The following is a 9,426-nucleotide window of genomic DNA, read 5'->3' as shown; positions in this document are numbered from 1 at the left end:
ATGCGGCTTTTAGCTTTTCACTCCTAGTCATGCTTCTTTAGTCTTTAGCTTCAGCACCTGGTCTCGTCAAACTTTACATCTATTTCTATTTCTTTAGTTTGTTTTATTTTCCGTTGAGAGTTTCGTGTTCTGAGTTAAGCCGAACGCCGCATCTCCGAAGAGTGCTGTCTAATCTTCAACTGCAGACCACAGCTCCGCGTCGCCAGTCAACGCCCAATCACTGGCTTCCCAAGACTGAACCTCCAGCCAATCAGCAACCTCGGGAAACCCCTTTCAGCAGACAAGGAAGGGAACCCCCGACACAGAAACGCAAGTACCTCCAGAGAGCTGAACTGGTGCATTTAATCTCAATTTTAACCTCATTGAGGAACTCAGTGCGAGGGTTAATTAAGTGATTGATGGTTGTTCAGATCTATACAATGGCACATATTGCTGTAAACTTGGGATTTCACATTTTCATTCTCTTTAATTATTTCCTCTCTCTTTCTGAAAACTTGTGTGAATGCGTGTGTTCATGTGTTAGATTAGTTTATATGTCTTAGATTTATCCAATAAAGCCTTATTTATATGGAAAAGAGAAGTATCTTGTGTTTTGTGCTCACAAGTTAATGTCTTAAACTGCCGATCTTGTTACTATGCTAATTAATAGTGTTTTCACTATATTTTGGATATAGATATCCATTGCAGAATTGTTGTCATACGGCTCGTTCACTGACTCGCTGGCCGTCTCAGTGATCAACCGTAAAACAGTGATTCTGTCCTAATTCCCTTGCATATTAATGGTGGAGTTCCCTTTAAAATCTTAAATGATTCCCTTTGAGCTAAATTATTATCACTGTTTCCCTTACACCTACTACAAAATGATTACTGAAAAGGCTATTTTGATCATCAAAAAGAAGATATCACTGAACTGGGCTTTTGAACTGGCATTACAAATGGCTATCTCTTGGGGGTCCTAGAGAAAGAGAATTCTGTGGGAGGATACGATTTTGCATGACATCGAAATGGAGCGATGTGAAAATACAGAACATGAAGTGTTCCAAGCAAGTGAAGATGAAGAAAAACTGGTTATTAGGTGAGTTTAGTTTATGCTTGCCAAGCAAAATTGCTACTTTCTATTTCTAATTAATAAAGTAATAAATAATGCAAATAACATCCATAATATGTGGATGATCCAGTCAGAATTTAGACTCAAAACTATACGTTTTTAAAATTTACTTTTACTTTTTTGATAAATACAAAGAGAAAAGAATCAGTCATTTGTAAATCTTAAATTTAGTAGATTATCCAGGATTGCTTTAACATCATATAGCGTTCTGGTTATATTAGCCACACCTCACCCAAACTCAGTTTTGGACACCATTCATATTCACATGTATGCGGTTATTCTGCAAAATGAGCTCAGCTGGTAAAAGAGAGTTAACTGAGAGCTCTTGGGAGAAAGGGACAGCAGAAAGAGTGCAGAATCATACTTCACCTCATTGATTTTTTCGATCGGTTTAAATGAGGAGCACTTTAGGCCAAGAGCTCACCACTGAGCCTTCAGTCCTCTGCTGGGTTAACTGAGCACCACACTGCCATGCTACACATAATTACAGCACACACTCTCACACCAGCTGAGATGTGCTCCGCTATCTTATGATTACATAATAATCTGTTCTTTTTACAGTTTCTAGAGCTAGGACACAACGTATAAATTAAGTCTTTTAAAGGCTGACTTTTTAAAATCATATCATAGAAGCTTCAAGTAAGATAACAAGGAACTCTGAATAAAAATCCAAACTCAAGTTTATATAAATGTGTTTTGTCTTGCTAAACTAATAAAAAAATTATAATACAAAATGTTTATTATACATTTAATAATAAGATTGCTTTTTTAATTTAGCATTTAAACTATCTAAGTCATTGTTGTAGTTGTTGTTGCTTTTTACAATCAACTCACACTTCACTCACTTTATTGGCAGCATATTCATCACATGTCATTTAGTAACAAATGACTTCTTAAAGCAAATATTGATTGAGACAACTCCATTGTCATACTGTTTACCTACCTGCCAATAAGCTATGCACCTCTGAGAGGCTCATCTATATTGTACTTATTTGCAGTATATCTGACATCTTGATCATTCCATTATAATACATCTGACATTTGTTGTCCCTGCACCTCGCTGTGTGAAATATAGATGTTCTATATTCTCCACGATTTGTGTAATCTACACCTATTATCTTACACACTACAGGGTTGCTATAAAATAGAAGAGATGATTTTAAAGCTAACATACACCAGCACACCTGCTCGCAGACAGACACCACATGCACCGTACATGCCAAGAAAAATAATAATCCATTCTGTGATTTATTATATATGGTTGTGTGTGCATGCAAACTTTAAAAATTAAACTGGTTACTCGTCAGTACAGTCAAATATATAAACTAGTCTAGAGCTAATTAATCATGTTAGCAAAACTGTTTGTGTGACATTCAATACGATTATATACAATTGTCCGGTTTAGTGTTTTTATTTATTTATTTTGGCTACTATTACAATATCATCAAACATCAGAATTGCTGTCTAATATCCTACTTATCCAGACAGTGTAGATGCAAATAGCTCAAGCTAGTATCTTTTGTGTTTCAGGGAGGAGAAATAAGGCATGTGACACGCACACACATGCTGCATCACAAAGCAGAGTAAATCACCAGAGTAACAGCAGCACAATGACTGGTTTGTGTTTTCTCGTTGATTGAATGATAACAAAGTGTACGAGTTACAAGCATATCCTCATTTAACGACCCATTGGAGAGAGAGAGAAAGGTAGGAACGAGTGGTAGGGCCCGGAGAACAGCTTGGCTCACCTCATTAAAAGCCTGTTGACGCCTTGTAAATTTTCGAGGAGCACGGGCTGGTAAAAACCAGCCGCCAAACTTCCTCATAAGAGAAGAGGAGGGATCCAGTCCCCACCCATCAGGACCGAACGATGGGCGAGAGGAAGAACAGGCATCTGAGGAGAAGAAAGAGACGCAAACAGAGATAGAGACAAAAAGAGAGCTAGAGATAAGAGGGAAGCACCCAGACATACAGTACACAAGCCAACGATAAATAACAGACATATAAATTGCCTCGTTTTCTTGTTTTGGGTGATGTCGATTTAGCTGCTAATTGGTGACAGAAACTGTCAAACGGGTGGCAGCTAGTGATTGCAGTGGCTTCTGTCAGGATTAGGTGAGAGGAAAAGGGGAAAAAATGCTTTTTATCTGAAGAGAGAATGAGAGATATGCTGGCAGCTTCCTCCCATCTCCTCCCGTTGTCTGATATTTACCCAAAACACATTAAAAACACAAGGCAAAGAGAGCAAAAGAAACAATAAGCTTGGCATTATAGGCCCCAGTTCTCTTGCTGTCTCTCAGACTGATCAGTGTGTTTGTTTGTAGAATCTTTGTTTGTTTGCTTTCAGGAAGGAACTGAACACACAAACACCCGTGTTAACCTATTCAGAGTAAGAGAGGGAGAAAGAGAGCAAGAGAGAGAGATAAAAGGCTGACTGACTGATCTCCTGGGGCCGTCTCCTCCATACCCTGCCTTGACTCCCCCTCTGTCCTGGGGAATATTGAGATGAGCAGTAATTAGGCTTTGATACTCTGGCAAATGAACTGTAATTAGAGGCTGCGAGTGAGGCTCCTCTGTCTGAGCTGCTCATCCAATATTCACATCATTATTGAACATTAGGATTAGCTCTCTTCCATGCACAAATAGCATGGCACAAACACTGCCCGCGCAGATGGCGACGGGGGGGTGGCCGCCGGTGACACTGGCGTGTGTTTGCGCAGAACGTGTGGATATAAGTCAGATCTGTGTAAGTATTGCGCGATACAGTATATCTAGAGGAGCGAGAGCGTATGTGTGTGGGATGTAGAGATAGGTCACCCATGTCTGGCCGTCTCTCAGAGGGGATTTTCTGGTTATTAGAGCAGCGCCAGATCATGGGCCAATTATACAGAAAACTGTCAGTCAAGATTGTGTGGCTACGTGATTAGAGCAAAAGGACAAAATCAGGTGAGGAGTGTGAATCTATCCGGGGCAGCTTTGATTTGCTAATGAGGGGAAGAGGGGAGAGGACCGGGGCCACCGTCCCCAGCTGTAGCCCTGCTTGCCTGCCTTCATTTTCGCTTTGACCTTCTTAGCGGATGCTGCTTTTGATGCAGGAGAGACACAAAGAGAGGGAAAACTAGAGAATGCTGGGCGACTCTCTCTTTTCGGGAGTGGCGGGACCCCAGCCCTCAATGGTGCGCACTTGGGTCATGGTTCGTAAATGAGACCGATGCACCCTGCTAGCACCAAGAGGGCCAACAGTAATCAAAGTCAAGGCCCTCTCTATTACAGCACGGGCCAAAGGTTCCTTAATTACCCTTAATAGCTTTAAACATGCTAGTTCCATCCCACTACCCCCTCACATATTGCTAAAACACACCCACGAGTGGAGAGGAGGAGTTTAAAGGACAAGAGGAAGGAGGGACGGTGTATCAGCCATCTTCTCCCAGAATACTTCTTGCCCTGACTAGTCCTCTCATTTTCAAAAAGGAAGAGCTGAATGTGGCTCCTAATTTAGTGGCTACTGTTCGGGGGGCTGACACCGAGAGGCGTGGTGCGGGGGTCTTTGTCAGCTCAGCCTGGCAGCGGTGGCACCATCAATGGTCCACAGGGCAGTTAAGGTAGCGGAGGAGAAGAGGATGGTGCAAGTGGAGACAGGGTGCACGGCAGCCTTGCAGAAGCGCTCGGCAGGGGCCTGTAATGAATGGAGTTGGGGGACAGGGAGGGGGATGACAGCTCTGGCAGCTGATGCATGAGCTCCATGCTAATTCCTCAGCCTGGCCGTGATGGATCCTGAAATCTTGACCAGACGTCCCATTAGCCCCTGTCCATGACAGCCCCAATAAAGATATTATCAAAATCCACTGAAACCTTTGAGGGAAGGCTAGGGGGCTGTGGCAGAGGGGCAGAGAGCAGGGTCAAAGCCAGAAAGTCTCTCGGATGGGTTCATCTTTCTCCGAAAGTTATTGATGAGTTAACCTCTTGGGCGCGGGTTACTGGTGATGGATATATTGGGACTGGAGAACCACACAGGATAATGAGACGAGCAGTGAATCACTGTCCCACCCCAGTTAAAAATAGAATTCACTGTATGTCCTGCAAATAGTGTTGTGTTTTGTTTCGGCAGTAGAGATTATTCATGGATGGCGGCCTGTGAAAGAAGAAGTATGTTCATATGCTGATGAGCGCGCATCTTGTGGTAAAGACAGGAAGTAGTTGCTCAACTCAGCGAACCTGTGAACGCTTCGGTGTGACCCTCATTTCAATGCGCCACTGTAATTCGAATACAAAGTCTGGTATCCTTAGTTACCACAGGACCCAGTCCAGGTGTGTTTACCATGAATCTTTTATCTTCCGCAGCGGATCAGGCTAATATTTTTGACAAGCAGTACAGGGGATATAAATGACCCAGGTTCGGACAAATAGGAAAACTGGTGCCTTGGCATGCGGCGTCGAAGCGAGGGCGTTGGGAAAGCCACACGATTCCCGCGGTTGACAAATAGGGTGGGGAGAGCCGGGTAGGAAACGGAGAGAGAGGTTACAGTGACAGACAAGGAGCACAATTATCACACCATGATGAAAGAGCGGCGGCCGGCAAGCTCCACACCGTTAATTACACTCCTTTTTCCACAGGACTCTAATGTGAGGAAAAACACGCAATGACAAGTGTGTAAAAGAGCAAGCAGTAAATTACTGTCAGGAAAAATAAACGGAGGAGCGTGCGGCCTGCTCAGTGATTTACGGGGGCAATTAGTCACCGCCCCACGGAGATGCTGAGGACAGCAGCGGAGCGAGAGTGTCAGAGAGAGAGAGAACAGAGGAGGAGGGGTAGATGGAGAAGAGGAGAACGGAAGAACGATTGTGTGCATGAGGAAGATAGAGAGGTGCACTTCAACCACTGCCGAGAAAAGACAAGGAAGAAGGAGAAGGAGAAAGTAAGAGGAAACACTCAGGCTATTATGAATGACCTTCTGGATGCTAGCAGAACCTTATGTGCCCCTGATGGGCTATTTCTGTTCAGCCGCCCGCTGACTGAGTCCTGGGCCGCAAACATGCATGCCCCGGCCTAACGTTCTACAATTAAATTTGCTTACTTATCTGAAACAGCACAGGACAGCTCTGGTTAAAGTACTGAATAAGTGAATTTGATGCAGAACAAAGTGAAACAAATGTTATGGCAGAATTTTTAAATAGCCAAGCTCCATCTGAAAGAGGCCAACACCTGCATCAGTTAAATAGGACAATAAACTACAGACTTGGAAGTTTCCCAAATTATTCCCAAATCTAAGTGCTAACAGAAACATCTTATTTGGGTGGAAGTAATACAAGCTGTCATTATTAGGAAATGAAGGGACTTTAATCACTAAATGTTTGAAATGAGCTGTTCCACATGCAGACACACTTTAATGGTCCTTAATCGACTTTAAAAGTGACACCACAGTGTCTCAGCAGATCAAAGCTGTTTCCTATTCCACTGATGACACCTGATTTCCTTTCTTGTCTTTGTAAACAGAGATTTCTAGAGATGTCTAACAGCGAGGTCTCGTTTTCCAAAGACACACGTCCCTCATTTTTTTTATTCGTAATATGATGCACGCCAGCTTTCATCCAACATTAAATACCTGCCGTACATTTAACAAATTAAGGCCGCTGGGAATATTCCAATCCGCTGCTGAGCGAATGACATTAAATCACTAAAGACAGATTGTGTCATTCAATTTTTGTTAATTTCACCCATTCTGATTGAGTGAGCAAGACAAGACTGTGTTTCTCTCAGAACAATGTGCTGCAGAAAGAGACAGAGACAGGCCTCAATAAGATACTGTCAGTTTAGGTGATTGCTTACAGATAACTGATGAAATAAAAGCCTTTGTCAAGCGGGAAGTGAACTGAAGACAAAACAGAAAGCTGTACAATGGAGCCGTCTGTACTAATTAGTCATGCTGATTGGAGGATGTCAGGTGACTCAGAAGTGATGCATAATCCCTGTAAAGTTAGTAATTACATGATTCTATAGCCTTTATACAAATTTGGGAAAAAAACTTTAACACTGTAGCTTTTTGGAGCTACAAGCAAAACATAATTTAACAGAAAATATAAATTTACAAAAAAAAAAAACTATTTTAAATAAACAGAATAAATAGAATAGAAACAGTGGGGAGCAGCATTGTTTAAACATGTAAAAACTTTTAAATATTACATTATGCTGCAATGCAAAGTGTTCGAAAATGAGCTTATACTGAAACACACACACACACACACACACACACACACACACACACACATACAGTATAACATTTCACTTACAGTTAACATTTCCTGTGTACGTTTCCACAGCTGTTCAATCAGAAATTATTAACAAAATTTAGCATGTTAAGGGATCTCATAATTAATCAGTAAACTGATTTAAAAGTAAATTGTCTTAGCACATGCAATTATTTTAAATATGCTAAATAATATCAGTCTAAGGAAGAATGTTGAAATGGTAGTTTTGCTTTTCATGCTCTTATTATAGATATAATCAGAAGTTCCCTGTCCTGTGTGTGACAGACCCTCACCCTGGACCCTCTGTGTGTCAGCCTCTTTCTGAAACTGTCAGCCATGCTTCACCCCAACACGATTAGGATTTAGGAAAAAAGAGAAAACAGCTGGTGATGAGTCATAGTTTGATGAGTGAAGAAGCCCTGGCAATCAAAGCTGAAAAACTATGCCAGCATTTTACCTTCAGCCTGCACTAGCTCTGGTCAAGGGCATCTTTCTTTGAGCGTGACGCAAGTCAATGCATCTTTGTCACAGGTGCATCTTATTTTTATCCTTTAAACCATTCCATTCCCTCACTTCCTTCCCCCTGGCCGCCGAAAATGATGGTTGTGGTGATATTTTTCAGCTCACACATTTTCTAAGTCATCTCACAGTAAGCTGCCAACCTGCACAATGTTTACACAGTGACATTTACAATCAATAGCCATTTTCAAAAGGCTAACGTTTTTCATGTCATGGCATGTCTTTGCCTTCCAGTGGAATGACCTGTCAGGCCAAGTCTGTGATGTGTTTACACTGATTTGAGCATTTTGGATTATTTCATCATTTTCTGTCTATTATTTTGACTAGTGCATAATATTTATTTTGAATCGTCTGTTCTTTCTTTCTTTTTTTCCTGATGCATTTTTCTAAATATCATAATTTGTGTTCCACAGAAGAAAGAAAGTCAGGTTTGGAGAAGCATGAAAATGTTCAGTTTTGGGTAAGGTATCCCTTTTTTAAAAATATTAAAATCAGAGAGAAATAACAATAGAAAGAACATAGTAAACAGACAATGGGAAAGAAATATTATTCACTAGTCAAAGTAATAGATATTTTGCCACATTTTCCAGAAACTCCATAGCTGTGATAGATACAATCAAACAGTATTTCACATCTTCAGGATCTGTGGTTATGCATAAGATATCCTGTGTGGATTTAGCCTAACTAAGCATGATCAAACCACACCAGGTGCGGAGATGAATTAAATCATTATTTCACCTTGGATGTTCCCATCATCCAAGGTCTCATTCTCTGATTCAAAACTACTTGTTATTTAGCCTGTGAAAGTGAGAGGACCGTGTTAATTGTTAATCCCATGTTTAAATATTAATCGTTCCATGCAGACCTGTAATGCTTCAACAATTCGCTTATTTGATGTCAAGTACTGGTCGAGGAAGGTGTCTTTGTCTTCATATGCCTGTTTCCATGCATAATGCCTGTGATCAATATTACATGTGCACCATATGCGTTATATATGCACATTCTGTTGTAATAATATTCATGTGATGGAGGGGGAGGGGTGACATCTATAGAGCTTGTTGGATTTACAAGTTAAAACAGCATCTTTGATTAAGGTATTGTCCAGACAAAAATGTAGGAATGTTGCTCAGGGTTATGGGTTAATTTTCTTTCTCTTTTCTTTATTATTGTATGTTTCTTTATGCTATTATGAAAAAATATATTATGAGAAAATATATAAAACAGATAGCATCCGACACTAAAATTTGATTGGATGAGCTGAATTCAAAGTGATTGTAAAATGCAGATAAAAACTTCCAACTGCACATTTTATATTAATCAATATATTAATAATAATTAGGTTATATTATGAATATATGATGTGTATAAATAATCTACATTCATGCTAAAGAAGCTGTATGTTACAGTGAATTTACCACAGCCTCTCATGGCATATTGCTTTAGTTAAACATTGCCGCCAGTATTTATTATTTTTTTTTAGAGTAGATTTTAATTTAGTGATCATTTGACAATTTATAATTTTTCATGTCTGGGAAACGGATATTCTTTTTCAG

This window comes from Sinocyclocheilus grahami, unplaced genomic scaffold (assembly GCF_001515645.1).
Source record: "Sinocyclocheilus grahami isolate Dianchi unplaced genomic scaffold, SAMN03320097.WGS_v1.1 scaffold951.1, whole genome shotgun sequence".
Taxonomy (NCBI): Eukaryota; Metazoa; Chordata; class Actinopteri; order Cypriniformes; family Cyprinidae; genus Sinocyclocheilus; species Sinocyclocheilus grahami.
The sequence above is the reverse complement of the archived record's forward strand: the minus strand, read 5'-3'. Positions refer to the sequence as shown.